Source organism: Tupaia chinensis, unplaced genomic scaffold, assembly GCF_000334495.1.
Source record: "Tupaia chinensis unplaced genomic scaffold, TupChi_1.0 Scaffold149807_1, whole genome shotgun sequence".
NCBI lineage: Eukaryota > Metazoa > Chordata > Mammalia > Scandentia > Tupaiidae > Tupaia > Tupaia belangeri.
In genome coordinates, this window is record NW_006209651.1 from 4,380 (window position 1) to 17,508 (window position 13,129).

At 37.7% G+C, this 13,129-nt stretch overlaps 1 pseudogene; it reads left to right on the forward strand.

Moving 5' to 3' along the window:
• Positions 1 to 1,072: 1,072 nt before the first annotated feature.
• Positions 1,073 to 1,380, forward strand: LOC106734207 (28S ribosomal protein S36, mitochondrial pseudogene; annotated as a pseudogene).
• The last annotated feature ends 11,749 nt before the right edge of the window (positions 1,381 to 13,129 follow it).

Below are 13,129 nucleotides of genomic sequence, written 5' to 3' on the forward strand. Positions count from 1 at the left end.
TTATTTTTAATGAGAGAGAGAGTGTGAAAGTAAGGAGAGAGAGAGCAAGAGAGATTTTTGACAGAGTTTTGTCACATTGTAATCCTCCTGCCCCAGCTTCCTAGTTAGCTAGGTCCACAGGGGTGTGCCTCCTCACCCAGCCTATTTAGGGAATTGAACCTTGGCCTCCCATGTGGCCCCAACCACCATGCAGCAGTATACTACCCCTTGTGCCACCATGACTGAGGTCTTCTTTTGTTAAAATAAATAAATAAATAAATAAATAAAGTATTTATTTCTTGAGAGAGAGAGGAGAAAGAGAGTGGCCACCTCAACAGGGTCTACTCACAATGAGATCTCTGCCCTAGCTGCAAGCTGCCATCAGTTAGTTGAGCAGTTCCTCTGCAAAATAATGGTAATAATGCCTTTTGAGGGGAGAGTATTGCCCTTTGCTATTGGCTTTTTTCCCACTCAACAGCAGTAGAAAACAAATCGGCTTTCATTGGAAGTACATGTTGCTCTGCCCTTTCATAGGATCCTCTCTGCTGTAATGCTAGTTTGTAAATGACCCATTGAACAACCACCAGGGTGAATGGGGAATGAGGCTGACTGACATTCACAAGATGTCCTCTAATTGAGAAACTACTCAGAAATGGATACAGTTTAGTGATCAAATGCCCATGAGTAGGTGTTCCTCAATTTTGAAAATTTTTCTTTCTAGGCCAAAAAATGACATCTGGATTTGCAGCTCAAAATCAGTCTACTGAGCGATTTCCTTTCACTACTGTTTTCTGGATCATCTATGAGGTGAGACAGATAAGTCAGCAACATACCACTTTAAGCTGATGCTAGTATATATTGCAGAGACAATTTGTAAACACAGTGTTTTTCTTTTTTCTTTTTCTTTTTCTTTTTTCTTTTTTTTAAGCCCCTCTCTCTCCCTGGTCATAGGGAGTTCTCACAAAGCCATCAATGTTGGTTGAAAGGTGAAAGCAAGATCAAAGGAGTATGCAGCTCACTGCCAGCTGCCTACCCCCAGTGTTACCGCTGTGCTTGCTTGTGTCCCGGAAGCTGCCCCTCCTCTGGGGTCATGATGGGCTGCAAGATGGCATCTGCAAGCAGGGTCTTACAGGTAGTGAAGCCACATACGCCACCATTAAGATTTCCTGACAGAAGACACAATCTTAAATCCAATGTATTAGAAACTCAGAGATCACCAAGGTTACCATCCCATTCTTCTTCAATCTCACATCATTCTAAGGGAAGTAAATCACCGGATTTGCTGACGAATCAGGGTCCACCAGACATGGCAGAAATAATAAAACTTTACCTCACAAATGTAGAAGGAAACTGGTGTCTCAAGAAGAAATTGAATTTAGCCAATGTGGTGGTCCAGAGTAAATCACTGTGGGCTGCTGTTTTCATCAGACAGAATAATTAGCTTTACAACAAAGGACTTCCAAATTGACAAATGAGAAATTGTATATTAAACAATTTAATAAATATTCTGTAAAGAGAGAGAGAGACAGAGAGAAAGAGAGAGAAAAGGAGTATGCAGTATGAGGATCCAAGCCACTAAAAAAGAAATTACTTGGGCCTTTCAGGAAGGCATAGTACTTATTTATCATATAATATTTGTGTTTGGTTGGATTGGACCTAGGTGTGAGCAGACTTTGGTTCAATGGATCAAACAACTCCCAGGTCAATGTAGGCATCACAGGCTTTATGTCATTTGGTATTCAATGGACAAGTGTTCAGTCTGTTCTTTTTTTTTCCCAGAGAGAGAGAGAGAGAGAGAGAGATGGAGAAACACCCTGCTGGGAATGGTCATGCTGCAATCCCTCCTTCTACATTTCTCCTTCCTGTGCCCAACATTTTTCTAAAGTCACGAGTTGGAGACTCACACTGTGGTCAACCATGTGGGATTCAGTAATCCCAACCACCGGTCCACTGGCTGGTTCCATGTTCAATCTCTAAAGAGGCCTGGTACTAATTCAGAAGCTATTTTTCAAAAGTGAAATAGATACCAGCAGGTAAGGGTATACCTTTGCCTTAAAACTGTAGTGGTCTGCTTAATGGTAAGACCCGAGTCTTATGGCAAAACTCTCTTTCTCTGAACCCCACGTTCAGTAAATGTGTTGGAGTGGCACATGGAACAGTGGCAGTATTGCCTCCAAAGTTCAAAATAGGCATTGTGCTTTTACTTTAGTGTTAGGTGTTGCATGGTGTCACTTTTAACATCCCAGACCCCTAGATATTTAGAACCTTACGAATGTGAAGCAGTCCTAAATTATACTGGGCTAACCTTCCATGATTTGACATCTACATGTTTCACTAAAGAAGTTAACAAGTTTACTAATTCCTGCTTACCAGGTCCAATCAATAAGTATATTCCATGTGGTGGATTCCAGTGATATTCTATGAGAGATTCAGAAGATCTAAAACCTTGAAGACTATATTATAATAGATAAATGATTATTTCTACTTTTGCTTCACTAGGTGTAGTATAAAAATATCAATATCTATGTATCAGGCCCTAAAGGCTGTGTTGAATTGTGAACCAGTCAAAATTTGTTATGTAACAATCATCTATTCCAAAAGTGGCTTAACACAATATTAACTCACAATTCTGCACATCAGTAATTTGGGCTGGGTCCAGCTTGTCAGTTCAGATATTTCCTAGGATTATATAAAAAACTGCAGTCAACTTGTGGCTTACCTGGCACTGGATATTATTTGGTAGCTTTAATTACAAGTCTTACTATTAAGCCTGCCAGCCAGGACAGTTCAGTTCTTCTCCAAACTGGTTTCTCTAGGTTAGGATAGGATTGGCTCCCATTATAGTGTCAAGTTTCCCAAGCGCAAAGGAGCAAGTTCCAATGTATAGGTGTTTTCAAGTTTCTGCTTGCATAACATTTGCTTACGTTGCATAAGCCAAATCAAGTTTCTTGGTCAAGACTAGATTCAAGGGGTGGGGAAATGGCTATGTGGCATAATTGAAGAAGCTACATAGTCACAGGAAAAGGATTTGTATATAGGGAATGGAATTACAATAGCAGTTTTGCAAACTATCTAACATATATTGCTCTAGTAAGGCACCATATTGAAACCACAGCTATAATTGGAGTCACCATCTGATTATGTTTACAAAAATGCGGAATCCTTTTCCAAGATACGTTTGGGTTGTATACTGATCAAACCATTGCGTTAACTGTGAATGAAAGAAGTCTTTTATGTTGAAACCAATCTCTGTATCCCCCAGAGATAATATATTGTTCAGAGGTTTCTCAGAGAGCAAACAATTACCATGATTGGTTCCCTTCCAAAAACCTGACCTTCGAAACCTTGCTCTGATTGGCCACTAGAATCCCTCAAATTTGCATATCCAGCACCTCATGATTGGTCCAAAAGCAACCAATCACAGCCCACTGTTTACAACCAATCACGGCCCACCATTTACAACCAATCATGGCCCACCGTTTACAACCCACCAGAGTGTATATAACCACAATGCCTGGCCCACAGTAGCCAGACAACAATGACGACCAGGAAGACAACGACGACCAGGAAGACAACGACTGAAGAGCCTGAAGAGCTGAAACACCGCACAGTTTTCAGACGACCCTGAAGATCCTGAAGAGCTAACACTGCATCGTCTCCAGACGACCTGGGAGACCCTGAAGAGCTGTAACACTACATAGCTCTACATCGTCTCCGGACGACCCTGAAGAGCTGTGACACCGCGTCGTCTCCGTGCTGCTCACAGTAGACGACGCGACCCTTAAGAGCTGTGACACTGCGTCGTCTCTGTGCTGTACCGTGCTGCCCACAATAAATGCTGTTTTCAAAGTGATCCTCTCTTCCTCATTAATTTGGGCTTCTTTCTTCCTGTATCAGGATGTAATTTTATACTGGGCTATTTCATTTACTTGTTTCCCTGCCAATACAAATGGTTTTATTATTATTTTATCATATATATTTTTATGTCTGATGAGGTTTAGTCTCCCTTTAATAATCCTGAACCACCATCTCTCCATGTTTAGCCCATACATGCTCTGTACATTCAGCCATTATTATCTTTTTAAAAAAATAATTATTTTATTTAACTTTTGTGGGAAGCTGCACACCAGCGAGTCTGCCGAGGTTTCTCAGAGAGCAAACAATTACCATGATTGGTTCCCTTCCAAAAACCTGACCTTCGAAACCTTGCTCTGATTGGCCACTAGAATCCCTCAAATTTGCATATCCAGCACCTCATGATTGGTCCAAAAGCAACCAATCACAGCCCACTGTTTACAACCAATCACGGCCCACCATTTACAACCAATCACGGCCCACCGTTTACAACCCACCAGAGTGTATATAACCACGATGCCTGGCCCACAGTAGCCAGACAACGACGACAACCAGGAAGACGATGACTGAAGAGCCTGAAGAGTTGAAACACCGCACAGTCTCCAGACAACCCTGAAGGTCCTGAAGAGCTGACACTGCATCGTCTCCAGACGACCTGGGAGACCCTGAAGAGCTGTAACACTACATCGTTTCCGGATGACCCTGAAGAGCTGTGACACTGCGTCGTCTCCGTGCTGCTCACGGTGGATGACGTGACCCTTAAGAGCTGTGACACTGCATCATCTCTGTGCTGTACCGTGTGCCCACAATAAACGGACGACACTGTCGTCTCCGTGTTGTAACACTACGCCGCTTGTCCCGGCTCTTACTCCTTCACTCAGGAAACCTGTTTGGCTGTCCCCCCAGGTCGGGACACCTGGCGCTCGAACAGGGACGGGGCAAGAATCTTCACTATGTGAGGGGGGCAGTCTTCAAAAGCTTCATGGAAATGACTATTACGAATAAACTATGCATACATTTCATGTTTGTACCAAAATAAACTCATATCTTTCATTTCATTTTCCTATAAACCCTTTGGCATCCCTTCATATGTATTAGGGGGGCAATGAGGAACTCTACCTATTGCCAAGTATATTCCATCTACGCTTTCCAGACGGGGATAATAGCTCATAACTTGGACAGAGCCATAGCTCGGACCCATTATCTCTTTGGACTTAGTTTGAAATGGATTTGTATTATTACACTATTTAACTCCTGACTCTAAAAGCTGCTTTTCTGATTATTTGGGTCCCCAGGTTAATATCTGTTTTAGTTAACTAAAATTCATACCAGAACCCACATTGTTCAAAAGATGGAATTGATAAAGAAGAAAAGCTAGCATGGTATTACAAAAACTAAAAAGTCAAACAGTATAGTAACCCTCTCAGAGACTAACAATAGCAGATGGCTTTCTCACCCATGAAATTACCTTTTTGATCTACCTTCAACTACATCTGCCACACAGCTACTAGAAATAAGAGATATTGCATGGTCACCAATAAAGCACTTTGGATATTTGCATTTGTTAAAAGCAATTGCTGATAATCTTTAAAGGTTGAGTGTTTTGTGTTCTCTGGTACATAGCCCACATTTTAAATGGCAGAATGATCATTTGGGAAAGGCTTAAATGTAGAATTATTATATATGTTCTGGTGATGTTGAGGGTTTTATTCAAGTGGTTCTTATATTTCTTTCAGTTAGGGGGCTATGGGTTTTTGAATTGGTTTAATTCTAAGACCTAGGCATCTTGCCCATGATTTTCTATTTTTGTGACTGAAAATAGTTTTGCTCAGTAATTCAGAAGGTTTTGTTTTAACACATTTGAATTGGCTTAATTCTAAGACCTAGGCAAGAGACCATGATTTTCTATTTTTGTGACTGAAAATAGTTTTGCTCAGTAATTCTAGAAGGTTTTGTTTTAACACATTAATCATCTCCACATAGCCCATAGGCTTATATATCAGAACATTACAGTTGCTGCCTTATTCCTTTTTTCCACTGTAGTAAGTTTGTTCTGCTGCTATAATTTGAGTATGTTCCTTAAAAAATCATGTGTAGAGTTATTGCAACAGGATTAAGTGGCTAAAACTTGGTCCAGTTATGGTGTCAAATGAGATTAGGTTTTGGAAAGATTAGAATTAAGATAATCAGATTGGGGCTTCCATGATTGAGTCATGGTGGATTTATAAGAAGGTGGAATTGGAAACAGACACACATAGTACATAGACCATGCTCTCCTACTCTCTACCTCTATGAGGCAGCCAGAAGAACCTGACCAGAAAGGGATTACAGAACCTCCAACTGTGAGCAAAATAAACCTCTGTTTTACTAAATCACCAAGTTTCAGGCATTTTCTGGCATTTTCCACAAAACACAAGAGAACAAGTAAGTATCTTTGCTCTGACTGTTAAGTGCTATCGACTCCAACAAGTTTTGGATTTCATCACTTTTTAAATCAAGGACTCCATTCCAAAAAATGGCCTCTTTCACCTTCATTCCTTACCTACAGCTGACAGCTAATACATAATTTTGCAAGGATGTATAGATGTTCCCTTGTTCCAGAGAAGTTCTCAATGCCAATAGGACATACTTGGAGTAGGCAGGTGGTTGCTGACATTATTTCTTTCTTCATAAGTGTTTGGGTTTCTTTTTCCATATAATGCCAGAGAAGTTCTTGCATCACTGCATTACTGGAAATAGGTCACTAAACAGTCCTAGTTTCAAACACCTAAGTGAATATTTAAATTCACTTTTAGATGGTTAGGCTGTAATACTCAGTGCAATATAGCAGGTAGATTAAATTTTACACATCTCAAATTCAGAGCATTATAAATTAATGATCTCTTACCCTGCTTTTGTTGTATTCCCTGTCATTTTACTCAGGGTAGACCTTAATATCTTCCCACTAAAGTTTTAAGAGTGCCAAGGAATGTATTGGGCCAGTCTCAAGGAGAATAGGCATCATATTGCGGTGAAACCTCAGATATTGGGCGGATTTACATTTCTAAATATAAGGTAGCTTATTGTCTAGAAATTATCGCTAGAGTAATAGTTTAATTTTAAATAAATTAATCTACTTGTAACTTAATTTTAGGTATGAGGTAGTGATTTTATGTATGAGGTAATTATCTTTATTATTCAATATAATTTTATCACTATCCCCAATTATGGAAACATTCTATAATAAATTTTATTTTATTTTTTGAGAGAGTTTTTCTATAGGACATGTACTCTCACCAGAAATGTAGAGAGAGACAGAGAGAGAAAGTGGGAAATCATTCCCTGGCGGGGCAGGAGGGGTAGTTGGCCACACTGTAATCCGCTCTCCTCCATTCTTCTCTGGAGATACTGGGCACACACACAAATGTGCCCAGTTTGAGTCCCAAGCCACCATGTTCTGGACTGAACTGTAGTTAGCCATGTGGGAGTCCAATGCCTTACCTACTACCCCATCTGATGGCCCCTTAAATTTTAATATTTACATTTCTTTTACCTGTTATATTATGTTCTGTAAAATCTGTTTCTGTATTTATTTTCTCTGTCTCTTTTTTTTTCTTTAGAGAGATTTTTGCTATAGGGTGCATGCGTTCAATGGAGAGACAGAGAGAGACAGACAGACAGAAAGAAATCATCTCCCAGGGGTGATGGCCACACCACAGTCCACTTTTCTCCATTCCCTTTTTGGGATTTTCTGCATGCATGTACATGTGCCTGGCATGAGTTTTAAGTCACTGGGTCCAGGACTCAAATTGTAGACGGCCATGTGAGAGTCCAACTATGTAACCATTCCACTACCATCTTCTGGTCATTGCTCCATTTATCATTTACATAGTATCTCTCTCTCTTTCTGCATATATACATACATACAGATAGGTAGATAGATAGATACATTTTACAGTATATCATACTGTAAAGTTATTTGATTTTTATTATATGTTTTAAGGTAAAAAGGTTTGGTTATTATACGTTTTCCTTTTTAAAAATCAGTGTATCTCATTTTTGACCAATACATTTTGTTTCCATCATATCACAGATATTTCATTTATTGATAAAGTATTAAAGCTATCATATTGAACTTTAAAATAATTTTGAGTATGTGATGAATCTAAGACTAATGTGACATACTCTTCTGGTTCAGAAAGTATACTATTCAGCCTGTTTTATATGTAAAGAATTGGAGAATTACCATAGTTTGATTAGGTGACCTTTATTATTTTTTCCAAACCCAAAATTGATATAGAAGTAAGTTCCCTGCCACAAATGCAGTGCAAAATTTAAAAATGAGAAGATCAGTCTAAATTTGCAAGTGATTAGAAGATACTCAGTTTTGGGCTTTCTAGTAGTAGTTACTAGTTACTTTCTAGTAAATTAAGCATAAACTATGCTTAATTTCATTTTTTTTATAATTTTCAAAATTTTGTGAAAACAATGCTAAATGAGATAGTAGTAGACAATTAACTCAGAGTGAAACAGTGAAGGGTCCCTTTCTATGACATTTGTTTCTTTCTAGCTTTAATCTTAACTAGCTTTTTTCTGAAGAGGTTTTTGCTATAGGTCACATGCCCTCGTAAGAAAGACAGAAGAAAGAGAGAGACAGAGACACAAAGCAAGAAATCAACCCCCAGAGGGGATGGCCATGCAGCAATCCCTTCTCCTCTGGAGATCTGGAGCAAGCACATGCTCCTGGAGTGAGTTTAAGCCACTGGGTCCAGACCTTGAACCACAGTTGACTACATGGGAGTTCAGTGACATACATAGCCGTTACTCCAACTGCTGGTTCCTTTAACTAGCTTATAAAAAATGCCTATGTTTGTTCTCTTAACTTGTAAGTGATCGGATTATCCCAGACAAGTGTCAACTTTTTATTTCTTTGAATTTGTGGATTATGTTATACACAACTGTGTAATCAAAGCACCAATTCTAACTTGGTTTAGAGAGCCTCTATAGTGACACAAATTTTTTTTTTTCATTTTCTTTTTCTTTTTTTTTTTTGGAGAGGCTTTTACGATAGGGCGCATGCGCTCGCCAGACAGACAGAGAGAGACAGAGAGACAGAAAGCAAGAAATCACCCCCCAGGGGGGATGGCCACTCTGCAATCCCTTCTCCTTCATTCTCCTCTCGGGATCTTGGGCACGCACGCATACCCTCCCAGCGTGAGTTTAAGCCTCCTTGTCCGGGACTCGATCCGCGGTCAACTACGTGGGAGTCCAGCGACATAGCCATTACATTAACTGTTGGTCCCCCAAATTTTTCACTCTTACGTGTGTAGTTAATTGATTAATTTCATTTCTGGAAATCATAGATTTTTAGTTCATTGTCCATTTCTACTCAGGGTAAAAGCATGAAGGTCAGCAAGGAACTGTTAATGACTAGAAAAGCTGCAAACGAAGGGAATTTAGTGTGAAATTATACATTTTCATCTTTTCATTCTGCCTGGGAAAATTTGTATCCTATTAAGGCTGATATTTTAAAAACATATCAAAGCTTGGCTAAATGCTCAAATTTTCCAATACTTGTGATATGGTTTAAAGTAGAATTTTGCACCTTTTCTAGGTAGTAAAAAACAAACAAACAAAAAAAAACCATATAATTCACACAGAATCAGCCAAGACAGTACAATGTAGGATGATAGAGAGCTTTTGAATATTTAAAGTTCAGCATTTCCCCAATTGGGTTTAAACCGACTTCCCTTAGGAAGTTTCTGCCATAGAGTATTTATTACCTTGAATAATGTGACAGAAAAGAAATGGAACAAAGGAAATGATTTTTACTAAATAAAAACAGCCATCAACTCTCAAAAAAGATAAGCTCTCCATATTTTTGGAAGAACACAGTTCACTTGAAAATCCTGGTGTTTTAATGACAATTTGGAGAAGTTTTTATTTGCACTGTGCACAGCAAACACACACATTCAGTTTTACTGCTCAAGTATCTACAGCTAGATGTCTAAAAATTGTCAAAATCTACAAAATGGTCTTCCTTGTGTTAGTTCTGCCTGAACAAGCAGGGAGCCCCAACTCCCCAAGCGCAGGTTCTCAGTACAGGCAGAAACGTAAATAAGAGTGGCTCTTAGAGAAACCAAGGCAGAGATGAAAGCAGGGGGACCCAGGGGACCAGTAGGAGCTGTCCTGATTCACTGTGCTCCTATAAATCAGGAAGCATAAACCACCACCAGCAGGATGCCAGAAAAATCAGCTGATGGACTTTTTTTTTTGGCATAAAGGACATTGTTTTACCCCTACCCCAAATCTGTAAGTGGTTTAAGATTACAGTATCATACAAGAAAGACATATAACTAAGAAGACCCTTTTCTTTCCCACCTCCCAAGAATCTGAAGTAGGAAAAAGGAAAACTTGAAAGTATTTCCTGCTCTCTGCTCTCTGATACATTTTTTTCTCTATAATGGGTATTATGGATGTTTTTCTGACCCCCAAATAGGATTATTAGGTTTGTTTGTTTGTTTCTGTGGTGGGTGAGGAACAAATATAGGTGAAAAATGGAAGTAAGGAACTGTGTGCTGAGAGATTTATACTTTAAGGTAGAATTTTTTTTATTGTTAAAGTATATTATTGTTTGGTAAAATCAAGTGGTTTATTTTCATTGTCGAGTTGCTCAACTGTACTACATATCAGGAGAACTAGATCACAACTTTTGTGACCTAGAATCTCTGTGGCTTATTTTGAAGACATGCAGCCTTGATTATAATATCAGTCTTAAATAGGCTGAATCTCCACAGTGCAACTGTCAGTCCTTTTATGGCTTCTGAGTGCATTATATTGCTTATAGAAATGGGACATTCAGAGGCAACAAGAGATAATGTATTAGAAGCTATGTAAATCAGCATATATGTATCAATTTCCAATGTGATTTCAGAGTATAGCTGTGAAATTCTATGCACTATCTCATAATAGGTATCTGTGGAAGTCAACATCCATGTAATAAATAATTCAGGAATGCTAAAAATTATTATGCACTTAGACAAATACCCAGTAAATTTCAAACACCAGAGAAAGCAATAGTAATCAATGTCGCTTATGACATCATCTCCCTCATGGAAATATGCACTGCTCTTCGGTTCATTGAATAAAATCTTTGGGGCTTAGCTTCATTAACATAAGTTGTCATAAGAGCACTTATCTCAACCTAAATTGGAAAAATGGAAATGCTCAAATTAAACTCATATTTAACATATGAAACTTCCAGACAACACTCCCTTGACAGTGAATATAATTCAAATATATTATATTTTCTTATGTTTAGCAGAGCTTTCAGCTATCTGTTCTAAACACTTGAAAATGAATAATTTTATTTTTGCCCCTGCAATTTAAATGATTCAGTGAAGAGTAAACCTTATGTTTTCCAAGTTTCTCTGTAAAATGCAATTTCATTTATTGGTCAAGAGGCTTATAAGAATGGTTCCTTCCAAAGAGCTTCATCTTATTGAGAAAGAAAAATAAATCACATAATTTAATGTTTATCTTTCATAAGATAAATCATCCTTTTAGAGGACCACTTAATTTTAAAAGCACAATTTAATTTTTTTTTTTGCTTCTTTTTTAGTTTTTCTTTTGCTATAGGGCACATGTGCTCACGAGAGAGAGACAGAAAGAGAGAAGGTGGAAATCATTCCCCAGGGGATGGTCACACTGCACTCTCTTCTCTTCCATTCTCCTTTAGAGATTTTGAACATGCATATACACATGCTTGTTTTTTTTTTTTTTTTTTTTTTAATTTAATTTTAATAGTGTGTAATTCTAAGTTCATAGACTTCAGTCTTTACTTAGTAAGTTAAGTCTTGGGCATCAGTTATCTATTGTCTAGGACACTATTTTGCCTCCCGGGAGTAAGAGCTCCTGATACTATGGTAACCTTCTTTAGACTTGCTCTTTTCCCCTCATACTTTTCTTTTGGATTCCACTTCCATCATCATTTTTGGCTATCAGTAGTAAAATCCTTTAATTCCAGGTAGTAATGGTCACTAAAGAAACTATTTTCCAAGAGAAACTCCTTATCTCTATGGGGTTATAACAAACGCCCTAAGCAAAAACTTGTTTAGATTAATAAACCTGTGTAGAGACCATCATCTTTAGATTCCTATAGCATTACACGTGTTGGTATTTTAGGACAACAAAAACAATAAGAAAAACATTTGAAAGGTATATAGTTTAAATAATCTCTCGGTTGGAATACATATGCTGTCTTTCTACATAAATGTATGTAGAACACATATATACATTATGAACTAACCAAATAGGTCTAGGTGATAAATTTTGTAGTTGCATGGTAGTGCCATTTCAGTAAATATTTAAGTATTTATCTACTTATTTTCTTGAGAGAGAGAGAGAGAGGAAAGAGAAAGAGAGAGAGAGTTTAAAGTGCTCTCCATCCCAAGCCTCAGTTGGCCAGGATTATAGGAAGACTTTAAAAAAGGGTACCATGTGAAGGATTAATTTATTTATATGTTCCATACTGAAAAAAAAATTCTCTATACTACATTTGCATCTTTATATTTATCAGTTTGTTGAAATGTTATATGTTCAAAAAAGTTAATATTAAAGGTCATTGGCCAAGAAAGAAACCATATCATTTTGTTTATTAAAAAAAGATTTAAGTCATAAGATATTAGGATTAGGTGGTGATAATAAAACATCACCTATAAAGGTCAAATCATCAATAAGTGTCTAAATTAGAAAGGGATAATAAGGATGTTCATGAATGATGAGCCAGTTCATGCTTTTATTATTGATGTAAACCATTTGTTTTCATTAAAATGCCCAAATTGGTTTAAGGCCACTGCTGGCTCTAAAAATAAAAATGCAAGGGATCTGTGCATAAATTTTGAATTTCTCATCCTTGCATTTCACAGAATAAACACTTGTCTAGTCACTACTACCATGCCATGACCTTCATAATGAACACATAGTTATGCTCTCACAAAAATGTTTTTTTTAAAAATACACATGTAGTTTGAACTGAAACAGATAATTCATTAATTGGCTTGTCTTAGTGCAGCTATTAGTCAGGATGAAATATTTAGCAGCTCCATCTTTCTAAGACTCTTTCTTAATGTTCCTATAGGGACACCAGTAATTTCATTGGTGGCTTTCGGTAAGGAAGTAACTCATTGAGTTGTTCAGGATTTTAAAAAAATATTTTTATATACATTCAATCACATTGTTTAGCTTACAAAGTGAACATTTCAATATGTGAACATTTCTCCCCGGTCTAGTTGATCAAAATATTTTCAACAGATTA